At 48.4% G+C, this 23,615-nt stretch overlaps 1 protein-coding gene across 4 annotated transcripts in view; it reads right to left on the bottom strand.

The window, feature by feature from the left end:
- The window catches only part of LOC126195113 (uncharacterized), a 209,289-nt gene that overhangs the window by 173,654 nt on the left and 12,020 nt on the right, over nucleotides 1-23,615 (bottom strand). The window contains exon 1 of one of the 4 annotated variants that reach the window (XM_049933585.1): nucleotides 18,882-19,005. The exons of the other annotated variants lie outside the window; for them this stretch is intronic. The gene's annotated coding sequence lies outside the window, so the exon portion shown is untranslated. Of the gene's footprint in view, nucleotides 1-18,881; nucleotides 19,006-23,615 lie in introns of those variants that run through there. 4 annotated transcript variants of the gene reach the window in all.

Raw genomic sequence — 23,615 nt, 5'->3', positions numbered from 1 at the left:
CAAAGGTTGTTTGCTAAAACCTGAGACAAGGAAGGTGAGAGGGTATATTTAGTGGGAAGAGCCAAAAGGAGGGGGCAGTTCAGCAAAATATGAATCACTGTGAGTGGAGCTCCACAACTACAAAGGTGGGGGGGAGGGGGGGGGGGTGCTGAGGGTGAACATAGTATGACCAATACAAAGACAGCAGAGTGTGGTAGATTCCAACTGTGAGAAGCAGAGGGAAGAATGTCACATGGTGGAGCCTCCTTGATGATGCAAAATTTATTAGACAGAGAGGTCGCCTCCCAAGAGTCAGCCCACGACTCAGCAAAAAGGGATTCGATGCAAGCTGTAAATCCACCCACAGATGGATCACTGAGAATGGGGAGTAGATGGTTACCACCCCAGCCAGTTTGGCAAGTTCATTTTCCGGGATACGTACATGGCCAGGAACCCAAAGGAAATGAACCGAACAAACAGCATTACCGAGATCAGCGAGAAGGTTGTGGGCAGTAGAGATCAAGGGGTGGTGGGAAAAACACCGAGCAATAGATTGAAGGCCACTATTCAGTCCAAACATAACAAAACTCAGGAGAGGGAGGACCGTTTAATAAAACAGAGGATGTGATAGATAGCCATCAATTCCACAGTAAATACCCAACATGTGGCATGCAAGAGATGGTGTTCCATTCACAGCATACATGATACACAGTTTTAGAACCATCAGTGTAAGAAACAATGACATCCTGAAATTCCCGTAAGAGCATTCAGAACAAATAATGGGACACCACAGGTGTGATGGAGGCTTTTGGTCCCTGGAAGAGATTCATCCAAATCTGTGGCTGAGGAACCAACCAAGAGGAGGGAAGGCAGGGAGAGAACATGGGGAAGAGGATGAGGAGTGGAGATGGAAGTCACAGCAGAGAGAGGCGAGGTAGAGCCCAACCGGTAAACCTACCCAAGGGCGGGCAGTGGGCAGGTGACAGCCTGAAGCCACAAAAAGAACTGAATACGAAGGGTAAGCAGGGGAAGAGCAGATGTTGAAGGCACAGGAAACCAGAAGCTGGGACCGCAGAATCGAAAGGGGAGGGATCCCAGTATCAACCAGAAGACTATCAACAGGGCTAGTGCAAAAGGCACCAGCAGTAAATGGATGCCATGATGGTGTACTGGGTCCAAGAAGAACAGTGAAGAAGGGGCAGCTGATCCATAAACTCCACAAACATAGTCCAGGTGGGACAGAATTAATGCCCGGCAAAGGCAAGGAAGGGTTGAACAATCTGCACCCCAAGAGGTGTGGGCAAGAAAGTGAAGAACATTGAGTTTATGAAAACAGCCAACTTTCAAATGACGGATTTGGGGCAACCAAGTAAACTTGTTGTCAAAAAGAAGACCCAAGAAACGGAACTGGGGGGCCACAGTCAGGTGTTCGGCATCCAGGTAGAGCTTCGAATCAGGAAGGACCCTAGTACGGCGACCCTAGTATGGTGACTTAAGGGAAGAGAACTGAAAACCATGTGAGAGTGTCCGTTTGGAAGTGGGGCACATGGCACTTTGAAGCTGATATTCTGCAGAGGCCATCAAGTGGGAGCTAGCCCAAGTACAGAAATCATTCACAAGAAGGGCAGGCGTGACCAACGATGTAGCAGAGGTGACAAGACCATAAATAGCAATTAGAAAAGAAGAACATTTAATACAAAGCCCTGTGGAATGCCATTCTCCTGGGTCCTTGGAGAGCTGAAAACAAGTGGGACAAAAACTGACAAATAAAATCTGGGAGGGGGGGGGGGGGGGACCCTGAAGACCCCACTCATGGAGCGTAAGGAGGATGTGATGGTACCAAGCTGTGATGAAGGCCTTACGTAGATCAAAGAAAACTGCAACAAGATGGCAGCACTGTGAAAAGGTCTGCTGAACTGCAGTTCCAATTGATGCAGATGATCGACTGGAGACTACCCCTCCTGAAAACCACACTGGTAAAGAGATAAAAGGTCCCGAGATTCAAGGACCCAACTGACCAGATGAGCCACCATCCATCCCAGTAACTTTCAGGGGACATTGGTCAGGCAGATGGGCCAGTAACTATCAAGGGACCACAGATCCTTGCCAGTCTTAAGCACAGGAACCACAATACTGTCTGTCCATTGAGAGGGAAAAATGCCTTGGAGCCAAATACAGTCAAACAATTGGAGGAGATATTGTTGTTGTGGAGGAATGAGATGATGCAATTGTTTATGGAGAGAGTCAGGGCCAGGAACTGAAACTTGAGAAGAAGAGAGGGCTAGAAGAAGCTTACATTCAGTAAAAGGTTCATTGTAGGGTTCTGCCTGACAAGGGGTAAAACATAAGCGGGAAGTTTCAGCCTTTTGTCTCTGGAGGAGGAAGGCAGCTGGATAGGAGGTTGACGCCGGTGCCATGACAAAATAGGTTGCAAGGTTCTTCTTGAGAACTGATGGATCTGTATGAAGGCCACTTGGAAGGGCAATGCCTGGAATGGAAGACTACTGCTGACAACCTTGGAGGCTGCGGACTGTAGCCCACACCCGTGACAAAGGGATATAAGAATCTAGAGAGGAGACAAAGCATTCCCAACACACCCCTTTCTTCAATTTGGTTACATAAAGGGTTTGGCAAGAAGATGTTTACAGGTAATAAGACTGGTGGAGGATGAGTGCCACTTAAAATGTTGCAAGGCACGATGACGATCACAAATAGCGGTAAAAACAGCAGTGCTCTACCACAGAAGTGGAAAGGGGGCCATCAAGTGCAGACTGGCAATGCTGGCAGCATGGATTATCTTGTTGGACAGATCATGGATGACTTAATTAATACAACCTTACCAAGAAGGTGGAAACATGACCTGGGAGGTATATAGAGCCCAATCAGCACAATGGAAAGCCCAGCGGGGAAACCTTGTCATTGGGAGGTGGGAAGGGAAGGAGACAATGGGAAGTGGTCACAATCACATAGGTTATCACGTGGCGACCAGTGTACAGAAGCAAGAAGGGGGTGGGAAGAGAGCAAAAACCATTTGCAGCACTGAATGGGACAGTCCATGTGGACCTGAACGGCCACTGCTTCCAATGTGGTATGAAGTGGGATCCATATACTAACAATATCCTTATAGACCAATGTGTAGACCCCACCCCACCAGATGCCCTCAAAGGGCTGACCCAGTTCTGACAAAGCATGGAACCCACGAAAGGTTGGTGAGTACACAACAGTAAAATGAGATTCCTGGAGAACAACACAAGCTGTCTACTAAAAGACAATAAGTGATTGCAACTCGGGGAGGTGATGGTAGTATCCTTTACAGTTCCATTGAATAAGCACAGAATGGGTATACAGATGGGCTGGAGCCAATTGCGCCATCAGGTAAGAGACATTGGGAGAAGTGGTCCCAGAAGGGAGCCCCATCGCCGGTAGGCACCGAAGAAAGGGGACACTTCTTCAGCCGGAGAGGGGGAGCCGCGCAAGCGTGCGTGTGCCCCCCACACACACAGGAGAGGAGAGGGGGGAAAGAGAGGAGGAGGGAGAGAGGGAGGGATGTGGGAGAGAGGGAGGGATGCGGGAGAGAGGGGGGATGAGGGAGAGAGGGGGGAGGAGGGAGAGAGGGGGGAGGAGGGAGAGAGGGGGGAGGAGGGAGAGAGGGGGGAGGAGGGAGAGAGGGGGGAGGAGGGAGAGAGGGGGGAGGAGGGAGAGAGGGGGGAGGAGGGAGAGGGGGGAGGAGGGAGAGAGGGGAGGAGGGAGAGAGGGGGAGGGAGAGGGGGGAGGAGGGAGAGGGGGAGGAGGGAGAGAGGGGGAGGGAGAGGGGGGAGGAGGGAGAGGGGGAGGAGTAGAGAGCGTGTGGGAGGGGGAAGAGAGGCGATGGAGAGTGGGAGGGTGAGGAGGGAGGGAGAGGAGGGAGGGAGAGGGGGTGGGAGAGAGGGTGGAGGGGGAAGGGAAAGGGTGGAGGGGGAAGGGGGAGGGAGAGGGGAAGGGAGAGGGTGGAGGGGGAAGGGGGAGGGAGAGGGGAAGGGAGAGGGTGGAGGGGGAAGGGGGAGGGAGAGGGGAAGGGAGAGGGTGGAGGGGGAAGGGGAGGGAGAGGGTGGAGGGGAAGGGGGAGGGAGAGGGTGGAGGGGAAGGGAGAGGGGAGGGGGAGGTTGGAGGGGAAGGGAGAGGGGAGGGAGTGGGTGGAGTAGAAGGGAGAGGGGAGGGAGTGGGTGGAAGGGAAGGGAGAGAGACGGGGTAGGGGAGGGAGAGAGACGGGGTAGGGGAGGGAGAGAGAGTGGAGGGGAAGGGAGAGGTGAGTGGGACAGGTGGGAGGGGAGTGGAGGGGGCAGGAGAGAGGAGTCGGGGAGGGAGTGAGGAGTGGGAGAGGGAGAGAGAAGATGGGGAGGGAGAAAGGAGTGGGGGAGGGAGAGAGGAGAGGGAGAGGGAGGGGAAGGGGGAAAGGGAGGGGGAGGAGGGAAAGGGAAGGGGTGAGAGAGGGGGGAGGAGGGAGGGGAAGGGGGAAAGGGAGGGGGAGGAGGGAAAGGGAAGGGGTGAGAGAGGGGGGAGGAGGGAGGGGGAAGGGGAGAGGGAGGGGGAGGAGGGAAAGGGAAGGGGTGAGAGAGGGGGGGAGGAGGGAGGGGGAAGGGGAGAGGGAGGGGGAGGAGGGAAGGAGGGAGGGAGGGAGGAGAGGGAGAGGAAGCGGAGGGAGGGAGGGAGGGAGGAGAGGGGGTAGGGGGAGAGGAGAGGGGTAGGGGGAGAGGAGAGAGGAGAGGGTGAGTGGATAGGAAGGGAAGAGGGGAGGGGGGAGGAGGAAGAGGGGGATTGGAGAGTGGGTGGGATAGGGGGTGGGAGAGAGGGGGATGGTGGAGGGGGAAGGTAAAGGGTGGAGGGGGAAGGGAAAGGGTGGAGGGGGAATGGCGAGGGTGGAGGGGGAAGGGAAAGGGTGGAGGGGGAATGGCGAGGGTGGAGGGGGAAGGGAAAGGGTGGAGGGGGAATGGCGAGGGTGGAGAGGAATGGAGAGGGGAGGGAGATGGGGGAAGGGGAGGGAGAGGGTGGAGGGGAAGGGAGAGGGGAGAGAGACGGTGGGGGGGAAGGGAGAGGGGAGGGAGAGGTGAGTGGGAGAGGAGGGACAGGGGAACGTGAGGGAGAGGTGAGTGGAGGGGGAGGGTGAGAGGAGAGGGGGAGGGAGAGGGTGGAGGGAGAGAAGAGAGGGTGGAGGTAGAGGGGAGAGAGGAGGGAGAGAGGAGAGGGAGAGGGGGAGGGAGAGAGGAGAGAGGGAGGGAGAGAGGAGAGGGGGAGGGAGAGAGGAGAGGGGGAGGGAGAGAGGAGAGGGGGAGGGAGAGAGGAGAGGGGGAGGGGGAGGGAGAGAGGAGAGGGGGAGGGAGAGAGAGGGGGGAGGGGGAGGGGGAGGGAGAGGGAGAGAGGAGAGGGGGAGGGAGAGAGGAGAGGGGGTGGGAGAGAGGAGAGGGGGTGGGAGAGAGGAGAGGGGGTGGGAGAGAGGAGAGGGGGTGGGAGAGAGGAGAGGGGGTGGGAGAGAGGAGAGGGGGTGGGAGAGAGGAGAGGGGGTGGGAGAGAGGAGAGGGGGTGGGAGAGAGGAGAGGGGGAGGGAGAGAGGAGAGGGGGTGGGAGAGAGGAGAGGGGGAGGGAGAGAGGAGAGGGGGTGGGAGAGAGGAGAGGGGGAGGGAGAGAGGAGAGGGGGAGGGAGAGAGGAGAGGGGGAGGGAGAGAGGAGAGGGGGAGGGAGAGAGGAGAGGGGGAGGGAGAGAGGAGAGGGGGAGGGAGAGAGGAGAGGGGGAGGGAGAGAGGAGAGGGGGAGGGAGAGAGGAGAGGGGGAAGGAGAGAGGAGAGGGGGAGGGAGAGAGGAGAGGGGGAAGGAGAGAGGAGAGGGGGAAGGAGAGAGGAGAGGGGAGGGAGAGAGGAGAGGGGAGGGAGAGGGAGAGAGGAGAGGGGGAGGGAGAGAGGAGAGGGGGAGGGAGAGAGGAGAGGGGGAGGGAGAGAGGAGAGGGGGAGGGAGAGAGGAGAGGGGGAGGGAGAGAGGAGAGGGGGAGGGAGAGAGGAGAGGGGGAGGGAGAGAGGAGAGGGGGTGGGCGAGAGGAGTGGGTGAGGGGGAGGGATAGGGTGAGGGGTAAGGAGAGAGGAGAGTCGGAGGGGGAGGGAGAGAGGAGTGTCGGAGGGGGAGGGAGAGAGGAGTGTCGGAGGGGGAGGGAGAGAGGAGAGGGGGAGGGAGAAAGGAGAGGGGGAGGGAGAGAGAAGAGGGTGTGAGGAGAGGGGGAGGGAGAGAGGAGAGGGGGGAGAGGAGTTGGGGAGGGAGAGAGGAGAAGGGAAGGGAGAGAGGAGAGGGGGAATGAGAGAGGAGAGGGGGGATGAGAGAGGAGAGGGGGAATGAGAGAGGAGAGGGGGAGGGAGAGAGGGAGGAGAGGGGGAGGGAGGGAGGAACGGGGAGGGAGGAGAGGGGGAGGAAGCGGAGGGAGGGAGGAGAGGGGGAGGAAGCGGAGGGAGGGAGGGAGGAGAGGGGGGAGGGGTAGAGGAGAGGGGTAGGGAGAGAGGAGACGGGGAGGGAGAGAGGAGAGGGTGAGTGGATAGGAAGGGAAGAGGGGAGGGGGATGGAACTGGGGTAAGGAAGAGGGAGGAGGGGAACAGGACGTAACAGGGGCAGAAGTAGAAGTCATTGACAGAGGGTGGACTGGGTCATATTTTTTAGAGCCTCTACATCTACATCCATACTCCACAAGCCACCCGACGGTGCGTGGCGGAGGGTACCCTGAGTACCTCTATCGGTTCTCCCTTATATTCCAGTCTCGTATTGTTCGTGGAAAGAAGGATTGTCGGTATGCATCTGTGTGGACTCTAATCTCTTTGATTTTATCCTCATGGTCTCTTCGCGAGATATACGTAGGAGGGAGCAATATACTGCTTGATTCTTCAATGAAGGTATGTTCTCGAAAGTTTAACAAAAGCCCGTTCCAAGCTACTGAGCGTCTCTCCTGCAGAGTCTTCCACTGGAGTTTATCTATCATCTCCGTAACGCTTTCGCGATTACTAAATGATCCTGTAACGAAATGTGCTGCTCTCCGTTGGATCTTCTCTATCTCTTCTATCAATCCTAACTGGTACGGATCCCACACTGCTGAGCAGTATTCAAGCAGTGGGCGAACAAGCGTACTGTAACCTACTTCCTTTGTTTTCGGATTGCATTACCTTAGGATTCTTCCCATGAATCTCAGTCTGGCATCTGCTTTACTGACGATCAACTTTATATGATCATTCCATTTTAAATCACTCCTAATGCATACTCCCAGATAATTTATGGAATTAACTGCTTCCAGTTGCTGACCAGCTATTTTGTAGCTAAATGATAAGGGATCTATCTTTCTATGTATTCGCAGCACATTACACTTGTCTACATTGAGATTCAATTGCCATTCCCTGCACCATGCGTCAATTCGCTGCAGATCCTCCTGCATTTCAGTACAATTTTCCATTGTTACAACCTCTCGATACACCACAGCATCATCCGCAAAAAGCCTCAGTGAACTTCCGATGTAATCCACCAAGTCATTTATGTATATTGTGAATAGCAACGGTCCTATGACACTCCCCTGCGGCACACCTGAAATCACTCTTACTTCGGAAGACTTCTCTCCACTGAGAATGACATGCTGCGTTCTGTTATCTAGGAACTCCTCAATCCAGTCACACAATTGGTCTGACAGTCCATATGCTCTTACTTTGTTCATTAAACGACTGTGGGGAACTGTATCGAACGCCTTGCGGAAGTCAAGAAACACGGCATCTACCTGTGAACCGGTGTCTATGGCCCTCTGAGTCTCGTGGACGAATAGCGCGAGCTGGGATTCACACGACCGTCTTTTCCGAAACCCATGCTGGAGAGTGATGGTCATGACACAGGGGCTGCCCCCATGGAGGGGGCGTCCACAGTCACTACATAGAGTGTCTGCAATATATCGGGAAGACATGTGCCTGAAATGCAAGAACTGAAAGCACCTACGTACGGCTTCACATCACACTAACAACACATAACTTTGCCCTTTTCTGGGACCGTATTACCCATGAAAGCCAGAATAAATGCACCAGTATCAGTGCGGCTGTCCTTATGACCTTCCTGCACACCTCGAGCAAAAGGAATCGTCGTAGATTAGTCCAGAGTTCCTCATGAGTTTGAAGAATGAGGTCCACATGAAAGATGACAACCTGGACCATATTCAGGGACTGGTGAGTTGCAATAAACACCGGGACGTCACCAAGACCATAGGACAATGGCCACATTTTTGGAGATAGATATGCTTCACGCGCAAGGCATCCACCCTGATACCACGCACTCAAGTCAGCAGCTCTCCCCATGGGTGCCACCCATCCACACCAAGGGCCGTCTGGCACAGTGGCCATTACTGGGGGTTCTGATGCATCAGAATGACAAGCAACCACTGCTATGCAAACATGAGGAGGCAACAGCTCAGGTACCAAAAGTGTGATCTGTGTGTTGTCACGGGGCTCAACCAGATGGGTATGTAACAGTCCCACCCAACGAACTGGTCACATATGCTGGTGACCTAGTGTGGCAGAGGGAGGGGGGAGGGGAGGGGGAAAGGGGCTACAGCAGGGAAAGATGAGGGAAAAGAAGGGAGGAGAGGAATCCACACCGTAGACACTAGGGAGGGAGTTCTTCCCCAAATGGCTCACACTACAGACAGAAATTCAGAAGTGGAAGTCAAACCCCAAAGGGAGGCCAAAAAGGATGAAAGAGAAAAGGCAAGGGAAACAAAACCACAAGAAATGCAAGATACCAGTGGATAGTCGGGTTGTGTGCTGATTTTATGACCTACTTAATCAAAGGCTGTGCTGTGGTATCTCATCATCCAAACATTGACTCCCTCCCCCCTCCACCCCCAGCCTTTGTTCTGCTGCACAACTGGGTCTTTTTGTGTGCATTGGGTGATTGTCATGGGATAACTTATGCCATAGGCTGTTTCACACGAAACCACACAGAGCTCATTAACATCTTCCACATTCCAGTCTATAAACACTAACATACAATGACTTTTCTGGGCAAATGAGACCCAATGGAATTCTTTTTTTCCCCCTCATTCCTGACAAATTTACTGGCAAAAAAAACAGCACATTTTTACCCATCCCCTTCATTAAGTTCTTGTAGAAGTTAAACATTGTTATGATTTTCATATTAAATGTTATTGTAAAATTTTCTGAACTGTATGAAGCAGAATACCAAGTTCTCTGCTTGCCTGTCATGTACATTTTTGTGAACAGTGAATGAATAACATGATACTTTGGTACAATATTAATGTTTTATGACATCCAAGTAGCTCATCAATGAGAAATACAATACCTACCAGTAATTCTCTTGACAACAGAAGCTGCAGTTCCAGGTTTATGATGGAGGTCATGTTTCACAGTTGAAACAGACTGACACAAGTGAAATAAGAGAACAAAATATAATTCCTTTAGCTGATTCACCATCTTTAACACTATTGCGTTGCTTCGGTCTTTCACAATTTAGCAAGGTTTTTCATAAACTACATGAGAACTGGTCACTCCCCTTTTAAAATGGATGCAGTTGATTAAATACAATTAGGAGTTTAAAAGCAACAGCACATTGTAGGTTAATAAAGACATTATAGACAGCGTGTGTAACTTAACTCAAATATTTCAAACAAAGGTAAATCTAAGATGGAATAACAACAATATCATGGAAAGGATAGATTGATACTTAACATACAGAGGAGCTATTGAGTTGCAGACAGGTGCAATGAAAAGACTACTATTTAAGCTTTCGGCCAAAAAGCCTTCTTGTAAAGTAGGAAAACACACACACACACACACACCTCCACAGTCTCTGCCTACTGAGGCAGGACTGTCAGCAACTGTGCCTGATGGGGGTTAAGGAGGAGGCTGGGGCTGGGGGGTAAGGGGTGGGGGAGGGTGTAGTGCTGCTTTTCTTGTGGGAGCATGCAGGGTTGTGATGCGGACAGAACACGGCAACTGGGTGCAATCAGGAGGTTTTTTAACGGGGAAAGGGGGTGAGGGGGGGGGGGCAAGTGGAGCAGAAAAGGAGAGAAAGACTAATGGGTGTGTTGCTGGAATAGAAGGCTAAGTGCTGGGATGGGAGCAGGGAAGGGGATAGGTGGATGAAGGACATGGAGGGAGGCCAGAGGGGTTACAGGAACACTGAATATATTGCAGTGACAGTTCTCACCCACGCAATTCAGAAAAGCTGGTGTTAGTAGAAAGGACCCAGGTGGGATATATCTCACATCAAGGTTTATTGTAGTAATATGAGTCACTGAAGTGAAGCACATTGTGTTGGACAGCATGTTCAGCAACTGGGTGGTCCATCTGCATCTTGGCCACAGTTTGTCAGTGGCCATTCATTCAGACAGACAGCTTGTTGGTTGTCATGCCCATGTAGAAAGCAGCACGGTGTTTGCAGCTTAGTCTGTAGATCCCATAGTTTTCACAGGTTTCCAGCTTAGTTTGTAGATCCCATGGTTGCTTTCATATGTAGCCCTGCCTTTGATAGGATAGGTGATGCCTGTATGTAGACTGGAGTAGGTGGTGGTGGGAAGATGCATGGGACAGATCTCACATCTAGGTTTATTGTAGTAAATGAACCATGAGGCAAGGGGTTGGGAACAGGGGTGGACAAAGATATTACATAGGTCCGGTGGGCACCAGAATACCACTTTGGGAGGAGTGGGGAAGATAGTGAATAGGATATTCCTGAGTTCGGAGCATGATGAAAGGCACTTGAAATCCTGGCAGAAAATGTGATTCTGCATCTCCAGTCCTGGATGGTATTAAGTGCCAAGGGGGGGGGGGGTGCTCGTTTGTGGCCAGATAGTGGGAATGTGGGCGATGGTAGGTGACTGGAGAGACAAGGCATGGGAGATCTGTTTATGTACAAGGTTGGAAGGGTAGTTTCGGTCTTTTTTGTTTTTTTTTTGTTTTTGGTTTTAGGGCGCAAAACGGCTATGGTCATTAGCGCCCGGTCCGTGACTGAGGAAATAATAAAAACTGAAAATGGAAAACAGCAAAAATGGGAACGAAACTCAAAAAATTGGAGACACTAAAAGCAGAAACAAGGCTTAAAAGTCCACCACAGAGAGGGGTTGATGGTCCCCGATAAAACTTCAAATGACTGACGTCATTTCACTGTCACTAATAAACTGGAGAACGCGGTCGGCTGAGCGCGTGTCATCTGCTAAAATCGACGATAGATCAGGCGACAGCTGTAGACGGGAGCGTAACGGATTAAAATAGGGGCATTCAATTAAAAGGTGTCTTACCGTCCACAGCTGAGAGCAGTGGGGACAGAGTGGGGGAGGATCGCCGCTTAAAAGATGTCGATGGCTAAAAAGACAGTGCCCTATCCGGAGTCTAGCTAAAATTACCTCCTCCCGACGACGCGTTCGGGAGGAAGAGGTCCAAGCGCAAGGAAGGGCTTTCACTTCCCGCAATTTATTTCGGGGAAGTGTTGACCAATGCGCATGCCATAAATGAGCAACTTGGCGACATAAACCGCTCCGTAGATCGGTGAAGGGAAGCGACTGAATAGCTGGCCGAGGAAGAGAAACTGCAGCCTTGGCTGCTATATCAGCCGCCTCATTCCCACAGATACCAGCGTGTCCCGGGAGCCAGAGGAACGCCACCGAGACGCCCCCCAGGTGCAGCAAGCGCAGACAGTCCTGAATCCGGTGGACCAGAGGGTGCACAGGGTAAAGAGCTTGGAGACTGAGGAGAGAGCTGAGAGAATCTGAGCAGATTACGTACTGTATCCGCTGATGGCGGCGGATGTAGTGGACAGCCTGGAGAACAGCGAAAAGCTCCGCAGTATAAACCGAACACTGGTCGGGAAGCCGAAAGTGATTTGGGGCGTTGCCAACAATATAGGCACTCCCTACACCCAACGATGTTTTCGAGCCGTCGGTGTAAATAAAGGTGGCGTCCGTCATTTGTGCACATAGAGCAGCAAATGCCTGACGATAAACAAGTGAAGGTGTACCATCCTTGGGAAATTGACAAAGATCACGGAGCAGACAAATCCGGGGACGGAGCCAAGGCGGTGCTGTACCCCAAGTTGTCGAGAAGGTTTTAGGAAAGCGGAAGGAAAGAGAATGGAGCAGTTGACGGAAGCGGACTCCCGGGGGTAGGAGGGAGGAGGAGCGGCCTGCATACCCTACATCAAAGGAGGCGTCGAAAAAAGGGCCATGGGCTGGATTAGCAGGCATGGAAGACAGATGGCTAGCATAACGGCTCAGAAGGACCGCTCGCCGATTGGACAGCGGAGGTTCTGCAGTCTCAGCATAAAGGCTTTCCACAGGGCTAGTGTAAAAAGCTCCAGACGCTAAACGTAATCCACGGTGGTGGATAGAGTCGAGACGCCGAAGAATAGACGGCCGAGCAGAGGAGTAGACTATGCTTCCATAGTCCAATTTCGAGCGCACTAAGGCGTGATAGAGGCGGAGAAGGACCACTCGGTCCGCTCCCCAGGAGGTACCATTCAGGACACGGAGGGTGTTGAGCGTTCGCAGACAGCGAGCCGAAAGATAGGAAACGTGGGAGGACCAGCACAGTTTTCTGTCAAACATAAGACCCAAGAATTTAGTGACGTCTGAAAACGGAAGGTTGACAGGACCTAGATGTAAGGAGGGCGGAAGAAACTCCTTACGTCGCCAAAAATTAATACAAACGGTCTTACTGGGAGAAAAACGGAAGCCGGTTTCGAGGCTCCAAGAGTGGAGGCGATCGAGACATCCTTGAAGACGTCGTTCAAGAAGGCTGGTCCGTTGAGAACTGTAGTAGATCGCAAAATCGTCCACAAAGAGGGAGCCCGAGACATCAGGAAGGAGACAATCCATAATTGGATTTATAGCGATGGCAAACAGTACAACACTCAGCACGGAGCCCTGGGGTACCCCGTTTTCTTGAGAGAAAGTACGGGAGAGAGTAGTGTTCACCCACACCCTAAATGTTCGCTCTGCCATAAATTCGCGAAGAAAAAGGGGCAGCCGGCCTCGAAAGCCCCAAGAGAACAGTGTGCGGAGGATGCCTGTCCTCCAACAGGTATCGTATGCTCTCTCCAGATCAAAAAATATTGCTACCGTTTGGCGTTTCCGGAGAAAATTGTTCATGATATAAGTGGAGAGAGCAACAAGATGGTCAACTGCAGAGCGATGCTTTCGGAATCCGCATTGGGCAGGTGTTAGACTGCGGGATTCTAGCCACCAAGCTAAACGGTAATTCACCATACGCTCCAAAATCTTACAGACACTACTCGTGAGAGAAATGGGGCGATAGCTAGAGGGGAGATGTTTGTCCTTTCCAGGTTTCGGAATGGGAACGACGATAGCTGCCCACCATCGTCTGGGAAAAGTACTGTCGGTCCAAATTCGATTATAAAGGCGAAGGAGGTAACGCAGACTATGGGTTGATAAATGCAGCAACATTTGGACATGGATACCATCCGGTCCTGGGGCGGAGGAGCGAGAAGAAGAGAGGGCATGTTGGAGTTCCCGCATGGAGAAAACAGTATTGTAGCTTTCGTGATTTTGAGAGGAGAAAGCAAGATGTCGCACTTCCGCTGCACGTTTCTTCGGGAGAAACGCTGGCGGGTAATTTGAAGAGCTCGAAATCTCAGCAAAGTGCTGACCCAATGAGTTAGAAATTGCGACGGGGTCCACTAAGGTATCATGCGCGACAGTGAGCCCAGAGACCGGGGAGAAACTAGACGCGCCTGAGAACCGTCGAAGCCGACTCCAAACTTCCGAGGAGGGAGTGAAGATGTTAAAGGAGCTAATAAAGAATTGCCAGCTTGCCTTCTTGCTATCGCGGATGACGTGACGGCATCGCGCACGGAGCTGCTTATAGCGGATACAGTTGGCCAAAGTAGGATAGTGACGGAAAATGCGAAGAGCACGTCGCCGCTCACGTATTGCGTCACGGCATGCCTCGTTCCACCAAGGAACTGGGGGGCGCCGGGGCGATTCGGAGGTGCGTGGTATTGAACGTTCCGCAGCTGTAAGAATAACGTCGGTAATATGTGTGACCTCATCGTCGACGCTGGGAAAGCGACGGTCATCGAATGTCGCTAGAGACGAAAAAAGTATCCAATCGGCTTGGGAAAACTTCCAGTGTCGCGGGCGCATATATGGCAGTTGAGGCTGCAGCCTAAGGACACATGGAAAGTGGTCACTCGAGTGTGTATCATCAAGGGCGAACCATTCGAAGCGCCGAGCTAGCGGAACAGTACCGATCGCAAGGTCCAAATGAGATAAATTTGTCGTGGAGGCAGACAAAAACGTGGGGACCCCAGTGTTGAGGCAAACTAGATCCGCTTGGTGGAAGACGTCTAGCAATAGGGAGCCACGTGGACAAGGATGTGGAGATCCCCAAAGCGGGTGGTGGGCATTGAAGTCCCCAACCAGCAAATAGGGGGGTGGAAGCCGACCAAGAAGATGAAGGAGATCAGCTCGTGCCATTGGTGTGGACGATGGAATGTATACAGTACAAAGAGAGAACGTGTATCCAGAAAGGGAAAGACGGACGGCGACAGCTTGGAAGGAACTGTCTAAGGGGATTGGATGATAATGGAGAGTATCATGGAGAAGAATCATGAGTCCTCCATGGGCTGGAGTGCCTTCCACGGAGGGGAGGTCATATCGGACGGACTGAAAATGAGGGAGAACAAAGCGGTCATTAGGACGCAGCTTCGTTTCCTGAAGACAGAAGATGACCGGCGAGTAGGATCGTAAGAGGATCGACAATTCATCCCGATTGGCTCGAATGCCGCGGATATTCCAGTGGATAATGGACATAGGGTGAACAGAAAATGGAGGATTGTGACCAAGGGTGCTGTCAACTCAATGACTGCTCAGAGCTTGCGACCGACAGCATGGAATGGCATTCAGCCGAAGGCAGAAGATCCTGATCCATAGGTTGGTCAGGAGCAGCTCCTGCCACCAGCGATCGGCCGGTTGACCGGCCACCAGCAGTGCGCCTCGGCGACACAGAAGACGGCCGAGGGCGATTTCCGCCAGGTGGCGCTGTAGATGGGACACGCCTTGGCGGAGAAGGAGAGGAACTGGGTTTCTTTGTAGCCTTCTTGGAAGTATGATGTTTAGATGAAGGAGGAACCGATGGTGGTGAAGTTGACATACGTAAAAACTCTTCACGAGTATGCTCTTTCTTCGAAGACTTGGTGTCTGACTTGTGGGCTCGAGATTTAGCAGAACCCGACGAAGGGTGAGCCATAGAGTGGGCAGGCGAAAGTGGTGAAGTTGAACGGGCGATCTTTGCGCTGGCCGATCGGACGACCGTGGCACTAAAGGTGAGGTCGCAAGTCTGCGTGGCCGCCTCCTTTGTTGGCTGAGGAGAAGCAAGGACAGTGCTGTATTTGCCTGTCTGAGGCACGGTGGGCTGTCGACTGGCGAATAATTTTCGAGCAGCAAAGGTCGACACCTTTTCCTTCACTCTTATTTCCTGGATGAGCTTTTCGTCCTTAAAAACTGGGCAATCTCTAGAGGAAGCAGCGTGGTCACCCATACAGTTGATGCAGCGAGGGGATGGAGGTGGACAAACACCCTCATGGGCATCCTTGCCACACGTAACACATTTGGCCGGATTGGAACAGGACTGGCTGGTGTGATTGAACCGCTGACATCGATAGCAACGCGTTGGGTTTGGGACGTAAGGGCGAACGGAAATTATCTCATAGCCTGCTTTGATTTTCGATGGGAGTTGAACTTTGTCGAAAGTCAAGAAGACAGTGCGGGTTGGAATGATCTTCGTGTCAACCCTTTTCGTAACTCTATGAACAGCCGTTACGCCCTGGTCAGACAGGTAGTGCTGAATTTCTTCGTCAGACAATCCATCGAGGGAGCGTGTATAAACGACTCCATGCGAGGAATTTAAGGTACGGTGCGGTTCCACCCGGACAGGGAAGGTGTGGAGCAGAGAAGTACGCAGCAATTTTTGTGCCTGGAGGGCACTGTGTGTTTCTAGTAACAGGGTGCCATTCCGTAATCTGGAACAAGACTTTACGGGACCTGCAATTGTGTCGACACCTTTCTGAATAATGAAAGGGTTGACCGTGGAGAAGTCGTGACCTTCATCAGACCGAGAAACAACAAGGAACTGTGGCAACGATGGAAGAACTGTCTGTGGCTGAGACTCAGTGAACTTACGTTTGTGAGCAGACATAGTGGAAGGTGAGGAAACCATTGCGGAAGAATCCCCCATGATTACCGGCGTCTCCGATGGCGCGCTCCTCCCTTGTGGGGGCCCTCACTGAGGGCACACCCGCCGTAGGTGATTGTTCACACCTCAGGTCACACCTCCCGACAAACGGACGGAGGGACCAATCGGCACTTTCGGAAGGTATCAGCTCGGGTAATCACCCCTCCCTGGGCCTGGCCGTTACCAGGGGGTACGTACGTGTCCTACCTGTCTACCCGGGGCGGGGAATCACGCGTTACCCCGTCACCGGCTACGCATGGGAGTGCGTGGGTCGGCCTTCAGACACGCACAGGGAGGAAAAAAGAGAAAGGGAAAGGGAAAGGAAAGAAGAGGGGGTCTCAAACGCCGCAGCGGAGAAAAGGGCAAAGAGAAGAGGGAAGGGAAAGAGAAAGACAGAGGAAGGACAAGGACTTGCAAGCGTAGAAAGCAAGGAATTTGGAACAGTTTCGAGCGTCCGTCTCCGGACGTAGGCACAAACTATACTCCCATAGGGGGAGAAAGGGAAGGAAAGAGCCAGAGGTGGGGGGGGGGGGGGGGGCGAAGATGGGGAACGGGGAAGGATGCGGAAAGGGAAGGTATGCAGCCCGGAAAGGAAGGAGGGCCACATTAGCTCGGGGTCCCATGCTCGCTACACACGTATCCACAAAAGAGTTGTGGATCCCCTGGGGGGGTAGTTTCGGTCTGTGAAGGCATCAGTGAGATTCTTGGTATATCCAGGGAGGGACTGCTCGTCACTACATACGTGACAGCCATGGGTGGCTAGACTATATGGGAGGAACTTCTTGGTTCAGAATGGGTGGCAGCTGTCAAAGTGGAGGTATTGCTGATGATTGGTTGGTTTGATATGGACGGAGATGCCGATGTAGTCACCTTTGAGGTGGAGGACAACCTTGAGGAAGGTGGCTTGCTGGATTGAAGAGAACCAGGTAAAAAGCATAGGGAGATGTTGAGGTTCTCAAGGAATGTGGATAGGATGTCATCAACCTGAGTCCAGATCAGTGCCAACATAACCCCTATATGACAAGCAGCAATTCATTCTTTTCATAATATTGTTGTTATGTGAAATATTTTTGAGGTAACTATCCTATGTCTTGAACAGTAACAATGTGGCCACTATTTCGATGCCATTGCAGAACCTTTCTGGGTACACTACCTCTTCCCTGTAATTTTTTTTGCGTTTACCTGAAGTTTGTGTGATGACCTCTTAAAAAGGAGGATTCCACACTTTTCTGCTGTAGCAGTTATAATTAGTTCATTGGTTTACAATCTGTTACCGACCAAGTGTTCTTTCCACTTCCCACTCAAGGCTACAGAATGAGAGAGGAGTTAGCAACTTCCTCTATAAAAATATGTTTATTTATTAAATTTTCTTAGTTGCTGTATCTGATTAAATCTTCCACATCCTCAACCATCTGAATAATTTCTTTTGATCCATCATACATTCTTTCAGTCTCTTTACCATCTGTAAAGATCTAATGTCATGATGGTAGCCATGTAGCAGGCAATCTGAAATGGTATTCCCTACTGAAGTTATGACAGAATTTATTACGGAAGGTAATACAGTACACTACCTAAAAGGCATGAAATTTTGGCATATCATTACATTGTTATTTCAGAGGACACCTTATAGTTTGTTGATAAATGTTACTAACTTAGGCTTTTCAACAATGTGTCCTCCTCCTGACAGCTTGCCTTCTATTTTTTCTTCATTATATTTTGCCTTTAGTTCCACCTGTTCTAAAAGGAGCTAAGAATTTCAGGTATATCATATAACCAGAGTTTCTCATGACTGGTACTGCCTTGATAGTGGATAATACTACCTTTTCCCCAACCAGTAGACATGTTTACTTTTTCTCTGTTCATTGTTTAGTCTATGGCAGATGCTTCATCACTCCTAACATCACACAAATAGTTATGAAATGGGACAGCCATTTGCCAAATGCAGATATAAGGAGTCACACAACTCCACTAGGTTGGTGGGTCGCTTGGTTGGTTAGTTAGACAGTATCAACACAGTGCCCCAAGACAGCATCTTGACATATCATACATCACCTATACGAGCCCAACTAGACATTCCACTAGTAATGCTAGTCATTGTTCACTGGTTTAAGGACTAGATCAGAGTTTACAGACAGATCAGTCCAAGCAAACTTTAAACTATTGCCAAACACTATCTTCGTACAAAAGTTAAATAGTGTAATATTTCTTTTAAGAGATTATTGTAAGTTGATGTTGCCATCATATTTTGCTATAAAGTTGCCTAAACATATCTGGTCCTTTGGCAAGACTGTATAGTTGCTGTGTGCGAGCAAGTTACTTCAATAACAATTACTTTTGTTAGTAGGGGTTCTCTTCAGACTACATTTATGATCGACACCAAGTATATTTGGTGAATTCAACATTATTACAGACATAGGACATTTGTGTTACTTATAGTGGGGGAATGGTACTGCAGCACTGATTGTATGTTGATCCCTGCCAAGATGTCTTACTGTGTCATCTTGTCCTCGCAGATAATGCTTAGCAATACATTTTTAAAGGCTTACATTGCTGGATTCTCCTTTTTTTTCCAGTTCACAACAGACAGGCAAAATATAACTTTCACATCTACCAATAGTCTAAAAATTGCAATTATGGGTGTATGTTAGTTGTGTACAGTACCTGCAAAAGTCTCAAGATGCACCCACATCCATGTTATGAAACAACTGTGAAATGAATGGCACTTGATACTTCCCACAGTACCACATTTTAGGGTTCCTTCCCATTCCTTTCATGTATGGAACTTGGCAAGAATAACTGCTTAAATGTCTCTGTGCGCGCTGTAATTAATCTAACCTTGTCTTCTTCATCCTTATGGGAGCAATACGTAACAAGTTGCAGTATACTGCTAGATTATTCACGTAATACTCATTCTTTAAACTTTGATAGTAGGCTTTTAATAAATGTTCAAGTGGTTATGGTGAATACTGTTCAGCTTAAATTAGTAATATAGTGTGCTACTTGTTTGATGAATATTTTCAATGATAAATTCTCTTGAGAGACTAAAAAGTGTTGTTGCCAAGTCACTTTACAAAAAGGAGACACAACATTGGTAATGAATTACTGACCCACCCTCATTACCGCCAACATTTTCAAGGTTATATACAACAGAATTTGTAAACAATTAGAACAGGGAAACATACTCTGTATAAAACACTTTGAATTTAAATAAGGACTGTCAATTGAATGGACAGATTTACTTTGACAGATGATATTTCAGAATCAATAAATCAGATAATAGCACAATTGGAAATATTTTGTGACTTTTGATCATGTGAATCATGATATCCTAATGTAAACATTAAAATATTATGCAATAATGGACTCTGCATGTCTGTGGTTTTCATCTTATCCAAATGACAGAAAGCAATATGTATTAGACCAGTTCCATGTCAATCGCATAACAACAGACACTCAGAATTTGAAGAACTCAAACATGGAATAACATAAGGTTAGAGTTTGGGTCCTCTGTTGCTTTCAATATACATAAGCTTATTTGATTCCTTTGCCATGGTGGGGTAGCTTGCGGGCCTTAACAACACAGCCAGCCATTCGTAGATGCAATCATAATGGAGGGGTATCTGTTGAGATGTGTGGTTCCTGAAGAAAGGTAGCAGCCTTTACAGTAGTTGCAGGGGTGACAGTCTGGACGACTTACTGATCTGACCTTGAAATCAGCCCACATAGCCTTGCTGTGCTGGTACTGCAAATGTTTAAAAACATGGTCAAACTAAAGCCACAATTTTTCCTTAAGAGGATGCAGCTCTGCTGCATGGTTAAATGATGACAGCCCCTTGGGTAACAAATTCTGGAGGTAAAATAGTCACCCATTCAGATCTCAGGGTGCTGGCTGCTCAGGAAGATGTCATCAGGATGAACAAAACTTGCATCCTACAGGTCAGAGTGTGGAATTTTAGATCCCTTAATTGGGCAAGAATATTAGAAAAGGAAAATGGATAAATTGAAGTTAGATACAGTAGGAATTAGTGAAGTTTGGTGGCAGGAGGAACAAAACTTCTGGTCCGATGTACAGGTTTATAAATACAAAATGAAATAGCGGTAACGCAGGAGTAAGCCTAATAATGAATAAGAAAATAGGAATCTGGGTACGCTACTACGACATTTAGCCAAGATAGACACAAAGCCAACATCCACCACCGTAGTACAAGTTCATATGCTAACTAGTTCTGCAGGTAAAGAAGAGACTGAAGAAATTTATGGTGAGATAAAAGATATTATTCAGATAGTTTAGCAAGATGAAAATTTAATTGTGATGGGGTCTGGAATTCGATAGCAGGAAAAGGCAGAGACGGAAAAATTGTAAGAGAATGTGGACAGAGGGAAAAGAATTAAAGAGGAAGCCACTTGGAAGAATTTTGCGCAGAGCATAATTTAATCATTTTTTAAACAATGTGGCATTTCCAGGGATAGATGTGCACTCCAACCACAATTTATTGATTATAATGTAGATTAAAACTGCAGAAATTGTAAAAAGGTTGGAAATTAAGGAGCTGGGATATGGATAAATCAAAAAAAGAACAAGAGGCTGTAGAGAGTTTCAGAAGAGGCATTAGGCAATGGCTCACTACAACAGGGGAAAGGGATACATCAGAAGACAAATAGAAAGCTTTAAGACATAAAATAGTAAAGACAGCACAGGATCAAATAGGTAAAAAGACAAAAGAAGGCCTTGGATATGCAGGATACACTAAATTTAATTGATGAAATGAGGAAATATAAAAAAATATAGCAAATGAAGTGAAAACAAATGCGTAATATGAGACTCACAGGAAGTGCAAAACTGCTAAGCAGGAAGTGGCTAGAGGACAAATGTAAGGATGTCAAAGCAGATATCATTAGGGGAAAGACAGATAACACCTATAGGAAAATTAAACAGACTGTTGGAGGAAAGAGAAGCAGCTGTATTAAAATCAAGAGCTCAAATGGAAAACCAGTACTAAGTAAAGACAGGAAAGCTGGAAGGAGTATAGGGGGTGTCCCAGGAGGAATGATCAATATTCTGGGATATAAAAGGAACAAACATTCAAAGCAAGAAAGTCAAGTACACATGAGCTCTAAATTGCATGCCTTAGGAGCTATGAGCACTTCATTTTCGGTAATATGAACAAATCTCATCTACAGAGAGCTATTTCTTTCCATATTTTAAGAGATGCTAGTATCGTCCAAAACAAGGAAAAAACGTGCAGTAAACATGAGCTCTTACAGTGCATACCTTAAGAGCTTGGAGCATTTGCTCATCTTCACTACTGTGAAACACGTTTCTTCTACTAAACTTGTGCATTTAGCCTTAAGCCATGGATTTTAGAGCCCATGTTTGCTACACAACTTTTTCTTGTTTTGGTCCACACTACCTCCTCCGAAAATATGGAAAGAAAAGGGCATGTAGTAGAAGCGATTTTGCTCCACAGTATCAAAGATGTACAGTGCTCACAACTCTTAAGGTTTGCATTTTGGAGACCATGTTTACAAGACTCTTTTGTTTTGAATGATCACTCCTGTCGTCCCTGAATACTGACCATTCCTCCAAGAACACCCTTTATGGAGGGTCTATGCAAGGGAACTGAACTTGAAGGCAATATTATAGAAAGAGAAGAGAACATCGATGACGACAAGATGGGAGATTGATACTGCGAGAAGAATTTAACAGATTATTGAAAGATATAAGTCAAGCTAAGGCCCCTTGGAGTAGAAAACATTCTGTCAGAACTACTGATAGCCTTGGGAGAGCCAGCCATGACAAAACTGTTCCACCTAGTGTGCCAGGTATACGAGACAGGCAAAATACAGTCAGACTTCAAGAAGAATGTAACAATTTCAATTCCTAAGAAAGTGGTTACTGACAAGTGTGAATATCATCTGACTATCAATTTAATGAATCGTGGTGGCAAAGTACTAACATGTATTCTTTACAGAAGAATGGAAAAACTGGTAGAAGCCAATCTTGGGGAAGATTAGTTTGGACTCGGAGATGTAGGAACATGCAAGCCAAAACTCGCCTTAAGGCTTCTTTAGAGATAGGTTAAGGAAAGGCAAACCTACATTTGTAAAATTTGTAAACTTAGAGAAAGCTTTTGGCAATGTTCTCTGGAATCCACCCTTTGAAATTCTGAAGGCAGCAGGGGTACAATACAGGGAGTGAAAGGTTATTTACAACCTGTATAGAAATGAGATGGCAATTATAAGTGTTGAGGGGTATAAAAGGGAAGCAGTTGTTGAGAAGGGAGTGAGAAAGGATCGTAGCCTATACCTGATGTTATTCAGTCAGTACATTGAGCAAGCAAAGGAACCTAAAGAAAATCTGGAGAAGGAATTAAAGTTCATAGAGCAGATATACACTCCACCTTCCAGAACACATCCAATGCATGAACTTGCAGTGGTAAATGCAGCCTCTGGTCATCTGGCTTCACAACACTTTACATTCTGCCAACTGAGCTGTATGGGTAAATGAGGGACTGTGAACTGCTTAATTTTACAGAATCCAATAGATGATCATATATGGTCAGTTTTTGACCACTATTTTTGTATACAGGGACCCATTAGCTCATCAAAGATTGTTGCTCATGGTATCACGGGAACGTACTATGTTATTTTATGTTTGATGGCTGCGAATTAAAGAAAAATTGCTGACTGTAAATACTGGGTCATTCCATTCTCTTTTCTTGACTGGAAAGTGACTTAATTTATTGTACTTGATGATACAGCAAAAATGCTGCAAAGCTGGTCATACCTATAAATAAAGGACTTATACCTGAAGTGGTCTTCTCTTCAAAATAAAAACCTTGAAGTTTGCCAGTGATACCGTAATTCTGTCAGTGGCAGTAAACAGCATAGAAGAGCACTTGAATGAAGTGGACAGTATCTTAAAAGGGTGATACAATATGAACACCAACAAAAGCAAAACAAGGGTAATGAAATGTTGTTGAATTAAATCAGGTGATGCTGAAGAAAAGTTGAATTAAAACACATGATGCTGAAGGAATTAGATTAGAAAATGAGACACTTGAGGTACTAGACGAGTTTCAGTATTTGGGATTTGAATGGAAAAATAACATGATGACTGAAGTAGAGAGGACATAAAAAGTAGACTGGCAATGACAAGAAAAGCATTTCTGGAGAAGTGAAACGTGTTAACATCAAATATAGATTTAAGTGTTGAGGAGTCTTTTTCTGAAGGTATTTCTCTGGAGTGTGGCCTCGTACGAAAGTCAAACATGGATGGTGAGCAGTTCAGAAAAGAAAAGAATACAAGCTTTTGAAATGTGGTGCTTCAGAAGAATGTTGGAGATTAGAGAGGTCGATCATGTAACTAATGGAAGAGGTACTGAAAATAATAAG

The sequence above is a fragment of the Schistocerca nitens genome, chromosome 7 (assembly GCF_023898315.1).
Source record: "Schistocerca nitens isolate TAMUIC-IGC-003100 chromosome 7, iqSchNite1.1, whole genome shotgun sequence".
Taxonomy (NCBI): domain Eukaryota; kingdom Metazoa; phylum Arthropoda; class Insecta; order Orthoptera; family Acrididae; genus Schistocerca; species Schistocerca nitens.
The sequence above is the reverse complement of the archived record's forward strand: the minus strand, read 5'-3'. Positions and strand labels throughout refer to the sequence as shown.